We start from the raw sequence: 20,084 nt of genomic DNA, 5'->3' as shown, positions 1-20,084 counted from the left end.
GAGTGTTCGTGAGATGGCGAGGTGAGCTGTGCAGAGCGGAGCTGTTCGTGAGACGGTGAGCTGAGCAGAGCTGTTCGTGAGACAGCGAGCTGTGCAGAGCGGAGCTGTTCGTGAGACAGCGAGCTGTGCAGAGTGGAGCCGGTCGTGGTGGAGCGGAGCCGTTCGTGAGACAGCGGTGTGTTTGTGAGACGGCGAGCTGAGCAGAGCTGTTCGTGAGACAGCGAGCTGTGCAGAGCGGAGCCGGTCGTGGTGGAGCGGAGCCGTTCGCGAGACAGCGGCGTGTTCGTGAGACGGCGAGCTGAGCAGAGCTGTTCGTGAGACAGCGAGCTGTGCAGTGTGGAGCCGGTCGTGGTGGAGCGGAGCCGTTCGTGAGACAGCGGCGTGTTCGTGAGACGGCGAGCTGAGCAGAGCTGTTCGTGAGACAGCGAGCTGTGCAGTGTGGAGCCAGTTGTGGTGGAGCGGAGCCGTTCGCGAGACAGCGGCGTGTTCGTGAGACGGCGAGCTGAGCAGAGCTGTTCGTGAGACAGCGAGCTGTGCAGTGTGGAGCCGGTCGTGGTGGAGCGGAGCCGTTCGTGAGACAGCGGTGTGTTCGTGAGATGGCGAGCTGAGCAGGGCTGTTCATGAGACGGCGAGCTGTGCAGAGCGGAGCCGTTCGTGAGACAGCGAGCTGAGCAGGGCTGTTCGTGAGACAGCGAGCTGTGCAGAGCGGAGCTGGTCGTGGTGGAGCGGAGCCGTTCGTGAGACAGCGTAGCAGAGCAGAGCCCTGTGGGGCAGTCAGCTTCAGGACACGTAAGGTGCCCCTTACCCATTTCCCCCACACACAGGCACATTTTAGCCAGACTGGGGAGTAACACTATGCAGATGAACTTTTGAACTCTGGGGCTGGACTTTTTGGACTTTGGGTGATTTGTGGATTGCTGGACTCAAGAGACGTTTGGGTTCTGGGACTCAAGAACCCGAGGGAAAGGATGTGGCCCAATTTTCTGGGGTGGGTCTTTGCTCATGGTTTGGTTAATGAACACTAGTTGTGGTGTTTCCCCAATTTAATGCTGATGTCGTTTACCTCATGTTATTAAAGATTCTCTACTACACCGAGACTCTGTGCTTGCGAGAGGGGAAGTATTGCCTCTTTGAGGCGCCCACGGAGTGTGTAAGCTTTCCCAGGTCACTGGGTGGGGCCTCGAGCCAGTTTTGTATTTGCTTTGATGAGAGGGAACCCCTGTGTACTGAACCCGGCCCTTGCTGCTATCAACTTGGCCTGGCAGAAGGGTTACATACAAATATATCAATGTAAGATTAATTTTTTAGAAGTGTAATCAAATCAATGTGATAAAAATGTAAATGACTTAATTACTGGGTTTTGACCAACTGTACATGACAAAATAAGTTTTTGGTCACCGAAGTGAAACATCCCTGCAACCGCTGTGAAGGAGCTGGGACATGTCATTTGCCAACCTAAGGCTTTGTTCCTGGCAATAGGCTGCAAAATGCACCCCTGCCCCTCACAACCCCACTTTCATATTGTACATAGGGCTTGAATAGGAAGCTGGGTTTTGGGTGCCTGTATAGAATAAAATAAGTCTCATGTCGTCCCAAGTGACATCCCTGTGAGCGTCAGACTGCTTTGAAGGAGCTGGGACATGCCACTTACTGACCCAACATTTTGTTCTTGAGCAGTACGCTAGCCACACACCATGCTCCAACCCTCTTCTGTATTGTAAATAGTGATTGAATAAGGAACTGGATTTTGTCTGGCTGTATGTAATAATATTAGTCTCTGGTTACTTCAGGTGACACGTCCACACAACAATTAAATTGTTCTGATACAGCTGAGGCATGGAAATCCCTTACTTGAAACTTTTTCGTTGCAAAAAATTGTGGTTCATGTCACCAGCCCTTCCCCACCCCCAAACACACCTGCACCCTTTAGCAAGGTAACAGGAACTGCAAACCAGGGGGTGGGTGATGGATATTACCAGGGTAAAACCTGAAACTGGGGTACTATTGAGCCCTCTGTCTCACCAGCCTGGGCTCCCTCTCACACCATGTGATACGCTGCAAGGCTCTCCAAGCTTGCACTCACACCAACATTAACAGGCAGGGGCCACACTCAGCTGAGTTACTCATGAACCAACAATAGAAGCTCAACCAATTCCCCCACCGCTCCCTACCGTTCCCCCACAGCTCCCTACCCTTGTCAAAAGCCTGACCAGTGTAAAGTAATTACCCAGTCCGCCTCTCCCTCAGTGTGGGGAGGACAATGCACCAGCTCTTGCTCCTGAGTAGCTTTCCCTTTAGCATTTTAAACAACTGTTTTAGGTACAAATATAAAACAGATTTATTAACTACAGAAAGATAGATTTTAAGTGATGATAAGTAATAGTGTACAGATCCAGGAAGATTACCTAAGAAATAAACAAATCCTAAGTACTGCTGTCCCCACAGCTGTATCTGCTGTGGATGACTGTACCAAAGCATAATGTCTCATGAAGGCATGCAAAGAGTTCCAAGTAGCTTCCCTATATATCTCTAGTAGGGGTACATCTCTCAGAGAGAAAGCTTGCCCTCTAGTGGAATGAGCCCTCACCCACCACTGCCCACAAAGGGGTAAGTGAAAGCTAGTAGGTAACAAAGAGCAATACAACCCCAACCCGAGATCCACTTAGAAAGTCTCTGCACCAATATAGCTTGACACTTTGATCACTCTGCTATGGAAAAAATAGTTTGTGTCTTTCTAATGTCCTTTGTTCTCTGTAGATAAAAGGCCAAAGCCTTTTAGATGTCTGGAGAATGCAGCCTTCTCTCTTCCCCCGAGGCATGCAGTTTAGGAAAAAAATACTGGTAAGTGGATGACCTGACTCATATGAAATTCAGAAACTACTTTAGGGATATATCTGGGAAGGGAGCATAATGAGACCTTTTCTTTATAAAATATAGTATATGGTGAGTCTGCCTTGAGCGCCCCCAGCTCACTGACTGTGGCTGATGCTATAGCTATTAGAAAGGCCACCTCCATAGACATATGGGCCATATATCATCTGACTACAGGCTGAAAAGGTGGTTTAGTGAGAGACGACAGAACAAAGTTGAAGTCCCACTGAGGTGCAAACTTCACTAATGGTGGAAAGAATCTGAAAACCCCCTTCAGAAATCTAGTTATGACAAGATGAGTGAAGATCATATGGTTATCCACTGGAGGATGGAAAGCGCTGATTGCTGCTAAATGTCCGCTGAGTGTGAAACCCAAAGACTTCAGGGTATGTAGATACTCTAAGATAGCAGGGATTCAGGCAGATTCCAGATACAAGTGGCATTGGTAAGCTCAAGGGAAGATACAGTTCTATTTTGCTGAATAACAGCTCCTCATAGAATGCTTTCTGGTTTGGGTAAGGATGGATCACACCTTTCTGGAACATGAGCATTCTATTTCTGATCCCCATCCAAATACTAGGTCTGAGTTGTAGTGGTCCTGGATTGGGAAGCCTGAACCTGCCCCTGTGCTGTGTTAGATGATCCAGCAAATGGAGGGATGTTCAGGAGTGGTTGAACTGAGAGGTTCAGTAGATCTGTAGACCAGAAATACCTTGGCAAGTTGGGTGCAATCAGGATGACTCGAACGCTGTCTTGGCAGATCTTCCTTAGAACTTGTGGTTTCAATGGAATGGGAGAAAAGGCATATCCTAGGCGACCGTTCCATGATATCAAGGAAGGCATTTCCCATTGAGCCCTTGCCCAAGGCTGCTCTGGAGCAGTACCAAGGAATTTACCTGTTTGCCCACAAAGTGAAAAGGTCCCAGGCTGGTGTTCCCCATTGGGTGAAGGCTTCATCAAGAATCCAATTGTGAATCTCCTATTCTTAATTTGCGGAAAAATGTCTACTCAGCCTGTTGGTTAGCAAGTTTTGCACTCCTGGTAAGTATGATGTAGATAGGGTTATCGGAGGGCTGATGCACCAGTTCCACAGGGTGGCTGCTTCAGTGCACAAAGGGCAAGATCTCATTCCCACCTGCTTGTTTATATAAAATACCATTGTTGTGTCGTCCAACATTATTTGGACATGTCTGGATTGGATGAGCAGGAGGAAGGTGTTGCAGGCCCAAGGGACCAGCCTGTGTATTAGTAAACTGATATGCATCCTGGACTCCTGCAGGGTCCAGATGCCTTGTGCCATATGGTCACCCATGTGAGCACCCCAACCCAAGAGGGAGGCATCGGTAACAATGGTTGCCTCGCGAGTCAACGGGAGAAAAGGAATCCCCACCCAATCTTCTCTGATTTTTGTCCACCAGACGAGAATCCTTGGATGGAATTGTCACCCTGCCATTATCTGGTAAGTAAATGGAGAGAATCCAGGCTTGTAGGCAACAATGATGAAGCCTGGTGAAGGGCATGTGGCCATGAGGCCATGTGGCTGAGAAAGGAAAGGCAAGTTCTGACTGACATCCTGCGTCTGATAGTGACTTATTGTCTGAAAGCGCTCTTAGCCTGAAACCTCCTAAGAAGTAGATATGCTCTTGCGGTTGAGTCCAATGTTGCCACCATAAAGTTTATGTACCTCTTGGGGGTCAATGTGGATTTTTTGTAGTTGACAAAAGGGAAGACAGAAGGCTGAGCAGAACATGGGTTGCCCGCTGGACTTCTTCATATGAGTTGCCTGTCAGAAGCCAATCATTGAGATATGGGAAGACTGTAAATCCCACTTTTCTCATCCAAGATGCCATCACTGAAAAAACCTTTGTAAAGACCCTAGGTGCTGTGGCCAGTCCAAAGGGGAGAACTCTGAATCGGTAATGGATCTTGACCAAAAAGGAACCCAAGGAACCTCCTGTGCACTGGGCAAATGTCTATGGGAAATTATGAGTCTTTCATGTTGAGAGCTGTGAACGATGTGCCCTTCTCTAAAGAGGGATTATTGATGCCAAGTAGATCAAGCAGAAATTTAGTTTTCAGATTAACAGGTTCAGTTGTTGTAGATAGAGAATTGCCCTCAACCCCCAATTCTCCTTGGGGATCAAGAAGTAAGGGGAATAGAATCACTTCCCTTATGCTGCGGTAGCATCTTTTCTATAAGTCCCCTAAGGAGAAGGAGTTCATCTGCTGTTGTAGAATTGCCTTGTGAGAGTGGTCCCTGAAAAGGAACTGGAAAGAGGGTTTGTGGGTAGGCATTGCCAGAAACTTGGTCAGATATCTGCCATGAATAACTTCTAGTACCCATTTGTCTGCATTTATAGTGCTCCAGTTTTTGGCAAATTGGATAGGGTGACCTCCAAATATCTGAGGAGGGGAATGAAGAGGCACCAATAAAAGGATGTGGGTCTCGACAATCCAATCAAAAGAAACTCTTTCCTTGGGGGTTAGAGTATGATGTGGCAGTGGATGTTGCAGATGCTGGGTTCCTGGATCTATAAATCCTCAGTCTCTTACATCGTGGATACTGAGGATGCTGGTGATAAAAAGGCTGAGGAGGCAGTCTTGCCCTCTACCCCTGTTTATGGTGTTTTCTCTTAGGGGTAGGAGTATAGCTGCCCAGCAAGCAAAGCATTCTCCTTCAGCCCTTAAGGGAGTGGACAGACTCATCCGTCTTCTCAAGGGAAAGGTTGATCATATCAAAGGGTAGATTTTGGATGGTACTCTACACCTTTCTAGCGAAACCTGAGGATTGTAACCACAGGTCTCGCCTCATAACAGCAAAGATGATGGAATTGCTCCTGGAATTGGCAGATGCGGCTCATCTTCCATCTCTGAATACATCAGTGCATCCAGTTGTGGATGGCAAGGCAATGGCAAAAAAGGACACATGGACCAGTCCTGGGTGTCTAGGGTAGGGCTCCCATGGTCCCCAATATAGCCAGTAAGATGGATCAACCAGTGGAGGAGGACCCCATGGCATAGGGGTCTCTTGGCCAATCATGTCTGGTCTGAGTCCAGAAGCCTGATCTTGTAAGGGCTTCTGTCCCATGCCACCTCCACCCAGTGCCACAGAGACTCTTCAGGGCCTCTGACTCATCCAAAGAGAAAGGTGGATCTTGCACTACCAGCAGAATCGACACCTGTGCTTTGAGGCTGGCAAGTGGGATGGGAGAATGATTCTGCCTCATCAGGATAGTCTCTTCCGCTGGTGTAATAATGTCCCAGCATAGACACAGTCCCAATAGGAGGAGTGAATGCAAATAGGGGATAACAAAGTTGTCCTCAGAGGAGATGTAGGTCTCCCTGCGGTATGAGGCACGTTCATTGGCAGAGCCAGAGCTTCCCTGGTCACCGTGGAAGTTCCCTCCAGGGCTGTGTCGCTACCGCTACCACACTGGCTTTAGAAGTGGATGGGAGCACAAGGAGCTGTTTATCCTGAGCCTTCACCATCAGAGCTGATGTCAGAATGATACCTTTGCATGCCTCCTTCTCCTGCTGAGAAGATATACTCGAGTTTAAGTCCTTAGCATCAATGCACACTGGCTCTGTCAATTTAAATGGGGTCAGGGAGGGATCTTTTCTCTTCAGGGCAGTTTTAGATGAAGATGGCTTGTCCTTATGGCTATGAGAGTGCCCTCTGCTCTCATGTGAGACCTTCTCCTTAGGCTTTGCAGTCTTAGTCTCTGCTCCCAATCTCTAGGGTTGCCAACTTTCGAATTGCACAAAACTGAATACCCTAGCCCCACCCCTTCCCTGTGGCCCCACCCCCTGCTCACTACATTCCCCTCCCTTGGTGGCTTGCTCTCCCCCCAACCTCACTCACTGGGGCAGGGAGTTGGGGTGAGGGCTCTAACTGGGGGTGTGGGGTCTGGGGTGGGGCCAGAAATGAGGGGTTCAGAGTGTGGGAGGGGGCTCTGGGCTGGGGCAGGGAGTTGGGGTATGGGAGGAGGTGAGGGATCCAGCTGGGAGTGCAGGTTGTGGGATGGGGTTGAGGGGTTTGGGGTGCAGGAGGGGGCTCCAGACTGGGGGATGGGGCTGAGGGATTCACAGTGCCGGAAGGGGCTGCAAGTTGGGGTGCAGGAGGGAGTATGGGCTCTGGGCTGGGGATACAGGCTCTGGGCTGGGGCTGGGGATGAGGGGTTTGGAGTGCAGGAGCGGGCTGCAGGCTGGGGGGTGGGGATGAGGGATTCGGAGTGTGGGAGGGGGTTGTGGGTTGAGGCAGGGGGTTGGGGTGCAGGAGGGAGTACGGGCTCTGGGCTGGGGATGCAGGCTCTGAGGTGGGGCCAGAGATGAGGGGGTCGGGGTGCAGGAGGGAGCTCTGGGTTTGGGCAGGGCTCAGGGCTGGGGCAGGGGATTGGGGCATGAGCTTACCTCAGGCAACTCCCTCTCAGCTGCACAGCGGGGCTAAGGCAGGCTCCCTGCCTGTCCTGGCTCTGAGCTGTGCCCCGGAAGTGGCCAGCACGTACAGCTCCTCGGTGGGGGGGAGCGGTCAGGAGGTTCCTTGCGCTTCTCTTGCCCGAAGACCCCCACCCCCCACAGCTCCCATTGGCCGTGGTTCCCAGCCAATGGAAGTGCCTAGCCAGTGCTCGGGGAGGAGGCAACCTGCGGAGCCCCGTGGAAGCTCCATCTAGGAGCCAGACCTGCTGGCCACTTCCGGGGCACAGCACGGTGCCAAGACAGATAGGAACTACCCTGCCTTAGCCTTGGCCCACCACTGACCGGACTGTTAATGGCCTGCTCAGCGGTGTTGAGCGGAGTTGCAAGGGTCTCTTTTCGACTGGGCAATCTGGTAGAAAACCAAATATCTGGCAACCCTACCAAGCTCATGGTCGGAGGTCACTTGTTGAGACTGATGTATTGGGGGAGTACTGAGCCTAGATCTGATTGGGGTCTCATTGCCTTTGCCATCAGGTATTTTCTAAGTCTCAGTTTCCAACCCTCAGGAGTTCTCTGTATCTCCTCAGCAACACAAGCTACTGTGAACACATTAAACCTATTCTCCACTCTCTATACTGCTTCATGTGGAATTTCAAATCAAATTCAAGGTCTCAGTCCTTATTTTCAAGGCACTCAATAGCCTGAGCCCAGGATATCTTAAAACAGGGGTCGGCAACCTTTTAGAAGTGGTGTGCCAAGTCTTCATTTATTCATTTTAATTTAAGGTTTCGCGTGCCAATAATACATTTTAACATTTTTTAGAAGGTCTCGCTCTAGAAGTCTATATATTATATAACTAAACTATTGTTGTATGTAAACAAGGTTTTCAAAATGTTTAAGAAGCTTCATTTAAAATTAAATTAAAATGCTGATCTTACACAGCCGGCCTGCTCAGCCCGTTGCCGGCCTGGGGTTCCGTTCACCTAGGCCGGCAGCAAGCTGAGCAGGGCCTGCAGCCAGGACCCCGGCTGGCAAGGAGCCGGCAGCCAGAACCCCAGACCAGCAGTGGGCTGAGCGGCTCAGCCCGCCGCCGCTCAGTCCGCTGCCGGTCTGGGGTTCTGTCCGCCGGCTCCTGCCAGCCGGGGTCCTGGCTGCAGGCCCCGCTCAGCCCGCTGCCGGTCTGGGGTCCCGGCCCTGTCCACATAGAGTAGGTACCTACCTTCTCCCTGGTTCTAGCCATTCTCTTCCTCTCTCTGCTCTGAAATGAGAGTGGGAGTGCGCTGAGACCAGGGCTGGGGGTGAAGGAGCAGGTTCAGGTGCAGGGTCTGGCCAGGAGCTAGAATAAGGGAGGGGACTCAGGGTTGGGGCAGGAAGTTTGGGTGTGGAGTGCTTACCTGGGCAGTTTCCATTTGGTGTGAGGGGTGCAGGTGGGAATGTGGGGTGTGTGTGTGCAGGAGCTCCCATTTGGTGCTCAAGGCAGAGGGCTGGGGTGTGTGAGGAGGGTGCAGGAGTCAGGGCTGAGGTTGTGGGGTGCAGGGGTCAGGGCATGGGGTTGGGGTGTGTGGGCATTGCAGGGGTGAGGGCAGAGGGCTGGGTGTGTGTGAGGAGGGGTGAGGGCAGAGGGCTGGGGTGTGTGTGAGGGGATGCAGGAGTCAGGGCAGAGGGCTGGGGGTGTGGGCTGGGGTCGTGGGGGTGCTCCCAGCCCCCTTCCCTGAGCGGCTCACGGCAGGGGTCTGGAAGGGATATGCCCTGATTCCACCCCCATCCCCAAGGTCCCTGGAGCAGAGAGCGTGCTGCTGTTCCACTTTTCCCTCTCCTCCCCTGTAGCAAAGGCCATCAGCTGATCGGCGGCAGGGAGGGAGAGAAGGAGGGGCAGGAACCCAGCACGCTGGGGGAAGAGGCCGGGGGAGGAGGAAGCTTGCCTGCCCTGCAAGGAGAGAGTGGTGGGTGGAAAAGAGCGGGCCGGGACAGGCAGGAATTTAAATGGTATGCTGCTGTTTGCCAGGGTCCGTGCCATTAAAAATTGGCTCGCATGCCGTCTTTGGCACGCGTGCCATAAGTTGCCGACCCCTGTCTTAAAACAAAACAAAAAAAAAACATCCTAAGCTCTGGAACAAAGATCATGATCAATATCACTGCTTCTCAGGCACAATGGAATGCTCTAGGATAAGGACAACGCTTAGCTGTGTGGGAGACAAACTTTTTTTTTTTGGTGTGTGTGCGGGGGAGGCTGATCCCAGATTGTGGAATGACCTCCCTCAGGAACTAAATCATCACCACAAACCTCACCACCTGCAAGACTTATTTTTTTGGCCTTGACTTCTCTAACAAACACATAGCAACGGAAAAAGTTAGATCATAAAAAAGCAATGTAAAACCCAGCCAAAAGAAGACACTCCACTGCACATACCCCGGTCCCCGGGGAATATCACTAGTGGGCAGCATCAACAACAGCAACAATTGGTCAGTTAATTGCTCAATTTTTTTTTTTATTATACTGAATATCAATTTCTTATTTTACAATTTCAGAGTCAAAGTGAACAAATGCAATGGATTATGTCAGGTAACTACATCATTTCATCAGTTGTGAGCTATGCATCTTACTCATTACACTTGCAGTAAAGTCTTATCACAGAAAGATACAAAAATGTGACCCTTGGCTATTTCCGTCAGCGATTTCTGTGCATGATAGTAGGTAAGTTGAAAGGAAACAAGGTGCATTTTGGTGGATGCATCTCAAAATAGTGACCGGAATTTTTTCAAATACCATTTGCTGACTATTCAGACAAATATGAAATGCCTCTGTAAGCAGAGTCAGGATGGGCTCCACCCTGACATCTGGTGGTGAGGTGTGGCAAGTTGTGGAAAAGAACTTCAGGGGCTGATCTCAATTTGCATAGGCACACCCACCCCGCCTAGAATGAGGCCATAACTGCCCAAATGGTCACTTTGGCTGTTGTGGGATCCCCAGTGTCTTTGTTATTGGGGCAGGAAGAGTAAATTGTTATTACCCTGATTATGGGAACTGTGCTTGGAACTGGTACTTGGCCTTTTGTTATGATGGAGGGACTCACCATCAACTGAGTAGCACTCGCTAGGCAAGGGACATGGGTTCCAAAACTCTGTGAAGAGAGAGAGACTTGAGACAGGTATTAGTACCTGGTGGTATGGGCCCCTTTGTGAGGGCCTGAAGCACCAATTGCACCTCTGTCTCTCTCCACTGTGGAATGTCAGCGCTAATTTTGGGTCTATTAAGAGTCTTGCTACAGGTACTGTGCTGCATTCACTTTGGCCTTATGGTGCACCAGCACTAAGGCTCCCACTACTATGAGCTGAAAGCACTGTGCCGAGTAGTGGGGCGCCGGAAGATCTAGAGTGCAGTGGTGCTGTTCGTGGCTAGGCTGGCAGAGTGTTCGTGAGATGGCGAGCCGTGCAGAGCGGAGCCGGTCGTGGTGGAGCGCAGCCGTTCATGAGACAGCGGTGTGTTCGTGAGACGGCGAGCTGAGCAGAGCTGTTCGTGAGACAGCGAGCTGTGCAGAGTGGAGCTGGTCGTGGTGGAGCGGAGCCGTTCGTGAGACAGCGGTATGTTCGTGAGACGGCGAGCTGTGCAGAGCGGAGCCGTTTGTGAGACAACGAGCTGAGCAGAGCGGAGCCGGCCGTGGTGGAGCGGAGCCGTTCGTGAGACAGCGGTGTGTTCGTGAGACGGCGAGCTGTGCAGAGTGGAGCCGTTCGTGAGACAGCGTAGCAGAGCAGAGCCCTGTGGGGCAGTCAGCTTCAGGACATGTAAGGTACCCTTTACCCCTTTCCCCCACACACAGGCACATTTTAGCCAGACTGGGGAGTAACACTATGCAGATGAACTTTTGAACTCTGGGGCTGGACTTTTTGGACTTTGGGTGATTTGTGGATTGCTGGACTCAAGAGACGTTTGGGTTCTGGGACTCAAGAACCCGAGGGAAAGGATGTGGCCCAATTTTCTGGGGTGGGTCTTTGCTCATGGTTTGGTTAATGAACACTAGTTGTGGTGTTTCCCCAATTTAATGCTGATGTCGTTTACCTCATGTTATTAAAGATTCTCTACTACACCGAGACTCTGTGCTTGCGAGAGGGGAAATATTGCCTCTTTGAGGCGCCCAGGGGGTGTGTAAGCTTTCCCAGGTCACTGGGTGGGGGCTTGAGCCAGTTTTGTATTTGCTTTGATGAGAGGGAACCCCTGTGTACTGAACCCGACCCTTGCTGCTATCAACTTGGCCTGGCAGAAGGGTTACACCTCTATCCCAGAAAAATACTTTATCTGCCTACTCTGTAGCACTTTTCCGTGTAACTTGAATATAGCATTAATATTTAACATGTTTCAAATATTGATTAGTTCCATAGAAGTCACCAAAATTATTTACATTAACAGTAGAGTTTATTAAAGCAAAGCTGGTATCATTATAGATACAAAGATGCTGGGATAACACACAATACATATTTTGTATGTTTCCACAAACTTGGTCATACTGAGGACTGGCTTTTCTATGATAGAATTTTGGAATTAAAAAGGAAAGGAGGTGGGGCTATTCTAGCCACAGACAGATTTATCCAAATTCTATTAAAGTGTACCAAGCCCAGGGGTGCTGGAACAATTTTTATAGAAGGGGTGCTGAGAGCCATTGAACCAAACTGTAAACCCTTTATATAATGGAAACCACTTCAAGCCAGGGGGTATGGCAGCACTCCTAGCACCGCTAGTTCCAGCACGATATTGTTGCTGTATAAATCTCACAGCAACACTAAAGACACTAGCTGGTTCAACTAATGGTAGTAGATAGGAATACAGTAGTATGCCTTTAAAACTAGTTTATGAGCACTCTAGTGGCGTTCACTGTTTTCTCTATTTCAGAAGCCATTGGAAAACACTCAGAGCAGCAGTATACATTAAGCTAGGACTTGTATGTTTGCATACATTTAATAAACATGAGTATTTGGGAACCAACTATGCCCAAGCAGTGTCGTCTTACTAGTTTTGTTGAGCAAAAGACACATTAATCATACCAAATATTTTTATATCTGTAACATAATTAAAGGAATTTCAGTAAACACCCATTTTTTCTGTTGTTAATTCATCTAACAACAAAGGAACATTCCTACAGACGTCTACATTTGTAACTACCTTATAATTCCTGTGAAATCATTACAGCTAGATTTCCAACAAACTGGCTGAATATTGCTTTTGTCAAGGTTCCTCCCCGACTCTGAACTCTAGGGTACAGATGTGGGGACCTGCATGAAAACCTCCTAAGCTTACTTTCACCAGCTTAGGCTAAAACTTCCCCCAAGGTACAAATTAATTTTATCCTTTGTCCCTGGATCTCCACTGCCACCATCAAACTTTAACTGGGTTTACTGGGAAACGTAGTTTGGACACGTCTTTCCCCCCAAAATCCTCCCAATCCTTGCACCCACTTCCTGGGAAAGGTTTGGTAAAAATCCTCACCAATTTGCATAGGTGACCACAGACCCAAACCCTTGGATCTGAGAACAATGAAAAAGCATTCAGTTTTCTTACAAGAAGACTTTCAATAGAAGTAAAGAAATCCCCTCTGTAAAATCAGGATGGTAGATACCTTACAGGGTAATTAGATTCAAAACACAGAGAATCCCTCTAGGCAAAACCTTAAGTTACAAAAAAGACACACAGACAGGAATAGTCATTCTATTCAGCACAGTTCTTTTCTCAGCCATTTAAAGAAATCATAATGTAACACATACCTAGCTAGATTACTTACTAAAGTTCTAAGACTCCATTCCTGTTCTATCCCCGGCAAAAGCAGCATACAGACAGACCCAGACCCTTTGTTTCTCTCCCTCCTCCCAGCTTTTGAAAGTATCTTGTCTCCTCATTGGTCATTTTGGTTAGGTGCCAGCGAGGTTACCTTTAGCTTCTTAACCCTTTACAAGTGAGAGGATTTTTCCTCTGGCCAGGAGGGATTTTAAAGGGGTTTACCCTTCCCTTTATATTTATGACACGCCCCCCAAATCTCAGCTAGGGTGAAACGTTGGCTGGGATTTCTTCCTGGAGCTCTAGGAAAAACAGAGTTAATAAGACACATGCACCTCTAAATATACTACCAAGTACATAAAGACTAACGATATTTTCCACATCTCAAGGACGATTTTAACCAGTTCATTCTCTGGGAAACTTTCACAGGAGAGTGCATCAGCCACTTTGTTAGAAGCTCCTGAGATGTGTTGGATGTCGAAATGAAAATCCTGGAGAGCTAAACTCCACCGAATAAGTTTTTTGTTATTTCCCATGGTGGTATGAAGCCACTGTAGTGCAGCATGGTCGGTTTGCAGGTGGAAATGCCGTCCCCAAACATATGGGTGTAGCTTTCCAGGGCGTAGACAATGGCGTAACATTCTTTTTCACTGACTGACCAGTTGCTTTCCCTCTCAGACAGTTTTTTGCTGAGAAACACTACAGGGTGGAATTCTTGATCAGGTCCTTTCTGCATTAAAACTGCTCCCACACCACGCTCGGACGCATCTGTGGTTACTAGGAACAGTTTGTCAAAGTCTGGGGCCCTTAGTATAGGGTCAGACATGAGTGTCGCTTTAAGCTTGTTAAAGGCCTTCTGACACTTTTTGGTCCACTGAACGGCATTTGGCTGTTTCTTTTTGGTTAGGTCTGTCAGTGGGGCGGCGATTTGGCTGTACTGCGGTACAAATCGTCTGTAATAACCGGCCAAGCCTAAGAAGGATTGAACCTGTTTCTTTGACTTTGGGACAGGCCACTTTTGGATAGCATCCACTTTGGCCTGTAGAGGGCTGATAGTTCCTTGACCCACCTGGTGTCCAAGGTAAGTCACTCTGTTTAGGCCTATTTGACACTTCTTAGCCTTAACAGTTAGTCCTGCCTCCCTTATGCACTCAAGGACTTTTTGTAGATGTTCCAGGTGTTCTGCCCAGGAATCCGAAAATATGGCCACATCGTCAGGGTAGGTGACTGCATATTCTCCTAATCCTGCTAGGAGACCATCTACAAGTCTTTGGAAGGTGGAGGGTGCATTTCGCAGCCCGAAAGGGAGTACATTAAATTCATACAGCCCGAGATGTGTGGTGAAGGCTGACCTTTCCTTGGCAGATTCATCTAGCGGTACCTGCCAGTACCCCTTGGTTAAGTCCAAGGTAGAGATGAACTGGGCCCGTCCCAGTTTCTCTAATAGTTCATCTGTGCATGGCATTGGATCGTTGTCTGGGTGAGTTACAGTATTTAGCTTACGGTAGTCCACGCAAAAACGTATTTCCCCATCTGGTTTGGGAACTAGAACCACTGGAGATGCCCATGCACTTCCAGGGGGGCGGATTCCACCCATCTGTAACATATCCTGGATCTCCCGGTCTATAGCAGTTTTAGCTTGAGGAGACACCCGGTAAGGTTGGACTTTAATTGGGTGAGCATTACCTGCGTCAATGGAGTCGTATGCCCATTCAGTCAGTCGTGGGGTGGCTGAGAATGTTGGCGCATACCTAGTGCACAGCTCCTGGATCTGCTGTCGCTGCACACGCCCAAGGGTCATGGAGAGGTTCACCTCTTCCACACCACCAGCACTTTTCCCTTCGTAGTAGACACCTTCAGGCCACTCAGCGTCCTCTCCTCCCTGGGCTGTAAACTGACAAACCTTTAATTCTCTGGAATAAAAGGGCTTTAGAGAATTAATATGGTACACCTTAGGCTTTCGGTTGGAGGTGGGGAATGCTATGAGATAATTAACAGCTCCCAGGCGCTCCTGGACCGTGAATGGCCCTTCCCACGATGCTTCCATTTATGGGCCTGGAGTGCCTTTAAGACCATGACCTGGTCCCCTATTTTGAAGGAACGCTCTCTGGCATGTTTATCATACCAGGCTTTTTGCTCTTTTTGAGCATCCTGTAAGTTTTCTTTAGCAAGGCCTAAAGAGGTTCGGAGGGTGTTTTGTAGGTTGGTTACAAAGTCCAGAATGTTAGTTCCTGGAGAAGGTGTAAATCCCTCCCATTGCTGCTTCACCAACTGTAATGGCCCCTTAACCTCACGGCCATATACAAGTTCAAATGGGGAAAACCCTAAACTGGGGTGTGGTACAGCTCTGTAGGCAAAGAGCAACTACTGCAACACTAGGTCCCAATCATTGGAGTGCTCATTTACGAATTTACATATCATGGCCCCCAAAGTTCCATTAAACTTCTCCACCATGCCATTTGTTTGATGGTGGTAAGGAGTGGCAACCAAGTGATTTACCCCATGAGCTTCCCAGAGGTTTTCCATAGTTCCTGCCAGGAAATTAGTCCCTGCATCTGTGAGGATGTCAGAGGGCCAACCTACCCTGGCAAAAATGTCTGCTAGTGCCTAGCACACACTTTTAGCCCTGGTGTTGCTTAGAGCTACTGCTTCCGGCCATCGGGTGGCAAAATCTATGAAAGTCAGTATGTACTGCTTTCCTCTGGGTGTCTTTTTCGGAAAAGGACCCAGAATATCCACAGCTACTCGCTGAAATGGAACTTCAATGATGGGGAGTGGCTGGAGAGGGGCTTTGACCTGGTCTTGGGTTTTCCCACTCTTTAGCATACTTCACAAGACCGGACATAGGTAGAAACATCCTTGCCCATTCCCTCCCAGTGGAATGACCCCCCAAACGGTCTTTGGTCCTGTTCACCCCAGCATGGCCACTAGGGTGATCATGGGAAAGAGCTTGGCCCGGTATTTAGTTGGAACTACCAACTGTCTCTGAGGATGCCAGTCTTCCTGGTGTCCACCAGAAAGAGTTTCCTTGTATAAAAGTCCTCTTTCTACAACAAACCTGGATCGATTAGAAGAGCTAAGAGGCGGTGGGTTGCTCCATGCCACCGTCCAAGCTCTCTGGAGGCTTTCATCTGCTTCCTGTTCGGTCTGGAACTGTTCCCTTGATGCTGGAGACATCAGTTCCTCATTGGATTGTGGACCTATGCTTGGTCCCTCTGGAAGCGATGTAGGGGATGGGGCTGTTTCCGTTGACTGTGAATCGCTCTCCGCTGGGACACTATGTTGGGGTTCAGGTTCTGGCTGAGCCTCTTGTGTAGGGTTATGGGCTGCTGCCGGTTCAGGTTCGGTGGGGCCCTCTGGTGTTGAGGTTGCAAGTACTCGATTCAGTGCTGGCAATGGGTCTGGTGTTGGTGGTTCGGCTGGTTCCGGTTCTGGGACTGGTTCCGTCTGGGTCTCTGGGAGTGAATCCACTACTGCTGTTGCAGACATTGGCCTGGGGTTTGGGTCCATCACCTCTGACCGGGTCCTGATAGAAATTTCCGGAACAGAGCTAGGCCTCACGGCTTGTTTAGCCTGGCTGCGGGTGACCATTCCCACCCTCTTGGCCCGCTTCACATGATTGGCCAAGTCTTCCCCCAACAGCATGGGGATGGGATAATCATCATAGACTGCAAAAGTCCACGTTCCTGACCAGCCCTGGTACTGGACAGGCAACTTGGCTGTAGGCAAATCGAAAGAGTTGGACTTGAAGGGTTGAATCGTCACTTGGATCTCTGGGTTGATTAAATTGGGGTCCACTAAGGAAGCATGGATAGCTGACACTTATGCCTTGGTGTCCCTCCACGTGGTGACCTTCTTCCCGCCCACACTCACAGTTTCCCTCCGCTCCAAGGGTATCTGGGAGGTATCTGGGCCTGCAGACCTCTGGTGTGATTCCGGTGCAATGAACTGTAATCTGTTGGGGTTCTTGGGGCAGTTGGCCTTTACATGCCCCAGCTCGTTACATTTAAAACATCGTCCAGCTGACGGGTCACTGGGGCGAGGTGGGTTGCTGGAGAATGGGGTGGTGGGACGATAAGGTGTCTGGAGGGTCCTTTGGAAGGTAGGTGGGGCCTTGGGCGGCCCCCAGTAATAGGGTGTGGTCTGGGGTTGTCCCTTCTGGTTTCCGCTCCAACTGTGACCAGTTTTCTTCTTCTCTGCCACCTCCACCCATCTGACTCCAATCTCTCCTGCCTCGATTACAGTTTTGGGCTTCCCATCTAGGATGTATCTTTCTATTTTCTCAGGAACACCCTCTAAGAATTGTTCCATTTGCATTAGGAAGGGCAAATTTACTGGAGATTCAACACTTGCTTCTGATATCCAGGCATCCCAATGTTTCACAATGTGGTAGGCATGTCGGGTAAATGACACGTCTGGTTTCCACCTTAGGGCTCTGAACCTCCGACGAGAATGCTCGGGTGTTATCCTCATTCTGACTCTCACCTTGGATTTAAACAGTTCATACTTGTTCATGTGTTCTTTAGGCATTTCAGCTGCCACCTCAGCTAAGGGTCCACTGAGCTGTGGCCTCAGCTCTACCATGTATTGGTCTGTAGAGATGCTGTACCCAAGGCAGGCCCTTTCGAAGTTTTCTAAGAAGGCCTCAGTATCATCGCCTGCCTTGTAGGTGGGGAACTTTCTGGGATGGGAAGTGGTACCTGGAGAAGGATTGCTAGGGTTTGTTGGTATATTCTGCTGAGCCTTTACCTTCTCTATCTCCAGTGCATGCTTCCTCTCTTTTTCCTTCTCCTCCTCCACATGCTTCCTTGCCTCCATTTCCCTCCTGTGGGCAGCCTCCTGTACCTCCTTCTCCAGCTGCATGAGTTCTATCTATCTTTCATGTTCCTTTTGTTTTTCCTCAGCCTGAAATCTGGCTAATTCCAGCTCTTGTTGAGCCGTGGATTCTGTCATCCTAACCTCTCTGTTTTTAACTAACTTTACACCCGAGGTTTAGAAATAAACAAAACTTGGCTGTAAAATTTTGCTGTGCTGGAATAGGATACTTATTCTCTGATAGTGATTGTCAGCCTACAGAAAAAGACAATTCCCTTTGTCTCTGCTCTGGCCCCAAATCAAAGCAAAAAACCTCCAACTACTTGGAAACCTGCTTACCAGCAGCCTAAAGGAAAAAAAATTCCTTTTCAAACCGGTGCTCCTTGTAAAAAAAATCAAAATCCTAAAAAAACCTCTTGCCACTTTTGTCTCCAGGCAAATGGGTAGAACCCCCCCGTTTACTTTTAGGGAAAAAAAAAACAACAACTCTGGTTTGGAAGACTGTGAATTTCCCTGCAGGAGTTAAGTACCCTGCGTCCAGGCAAAAAAACCCTGCAATTCACAAAGATAATCCCCTTTTGTCTCTGCTCTGGCCCCAAAGCAGAGAAAAAACTAGCTGCTTTCAGTTGGACCTCCTTTCCAGCAGCCCCAAAGGAAAAAAAAAAATTTCCCTTTTAAAATCTGTATTTCTAGTTTAAAAAATCTCAAATTGATCTCAAAATGATTTCAGGTTAATCCCACCACTCTGCCACCATGTCAAGGTTCCTCCCCCACTCTGAACTCTAGGGTACAGATGTGGGAACCTGCATGAAAACCTCCTAAGCTTACTTTCACCAGCTTAGGCTAAAACTTCCCCCAAGGTACAAATTAATTTTATCCTTTGTCCCTGGATCTCCACTGCCACCATCAAACTTTAACTGGGTTTACTGGGAAACGTAGTTTGGACACGTCTTTCCCCCCAAAATCCTCCCAACCCTTGCACCCCACTTCCTGGGAAAGGTTTGGTAAAAATCCTCACCAATTTGCATAGGTGACCACAGACCCAAACCCTTGGATCTGAGAACAATGAAAAAGCATTCAGTTTTCTTACAAGAAGACTTTCAATAGAAGTAAAGAAATCCCCTCTGTAAAATCAGGATGGTAGATACCTTACAGGGTAATTAGATTCAAAACACAGAGAATCCCTCTAGGCAAAACCTTAAGTTACAAAAAAGACACACAGACAGGAATAGTCATTCTATTCAGCACAGTTCTTTTCTCAGCCATTTAAAGAAATCATAATGTAACACATACCTAGCTAGATTACTTACTAAAGTTCTAAGACTCCATTCCTGTTCTATCCCTGGCAAAAGCAGCATACAGACAGACTCAGACCCTTTGTTTCTCTCCCTCCTCCCAGCTTTTGAAAGTATCTTGTCTCCTCATTGGTCATTTTGGTCAGGTGCCAGCGAGGTTACCTTTAGCTTCTTAACCCTTTACAAGTGAGAGGATTTTTCCTCTGGCCAGGAGGGATTTTAAAGGGGTTTACCCTTCCCTTTATATTTATGACAGCTTTTTATTGGTTTTTACATGCATACTGTATGTTAATGGACAAAGAAAATACAAAATAAAAGTTGGGGTAATATATTTGTCAGACCAGAAATAAAAAGGTTCACCTCTGGGAGTGAATATCAGAGGGGTAGCCGTGTTAGTCTGTATCCACAAAAACAACGAGGAGTCCGGTGGCACCTTAAAGACTAACAGATTTATTTGGGCATAAGCTTTTGTGGGTAAGAAACCCACTTCTTCAGATGCATGGAGAGAAAATTACAGATACAGGCATAAATATAAATTGGCACATGAAGAGAAGGGAGGTACCTTACAAGTGGAGAACCAATGTTGAAGGCCAGTTTTAGCCACCTCTGTGCAGCCGGTGGCATGTGCTTCCCAATGCCATACTGGATCCTTCACATTTATTTGACAAATAAAATGTGCAGAATTTTGCTGAATTTTAAAATATTGTGTGCAGAATTTTTAATTTTTTGGTGCAGAATGCCCTCAGAAGTAAATATTGAATTAGCCTCTTTCATTTTGCTCCATTTGCCAGTTATTTCTGTCCTCTTCTAACTTTTTTTGTTTTTTTGATCTTTATTTGGTGGAAAGGTCGGGGGACACTTGAGGGAGGTGCATGGGGACGGCAGGCGGGGATGGGGGAGAGACCAAACATTGGTGGAGCCGG

This window comes from Chelonia mydas, chromosome 3 (assembly GCF_015237465.2).
Source record: "Chelonia mydas isolate rCheMyd1 chromosome 3, rCheMyd1.pri.v2, whole genome shotgun sequence".
NCBI classification, from domain to species: domain Eukaryota; kingdom Metazoa; phylum Chordata; order Testudines; family Cheloniidae; genus Chelonia; species Chelonia mydas.
Note: the sequence above shows the minus strand (reverse complement) of the source record.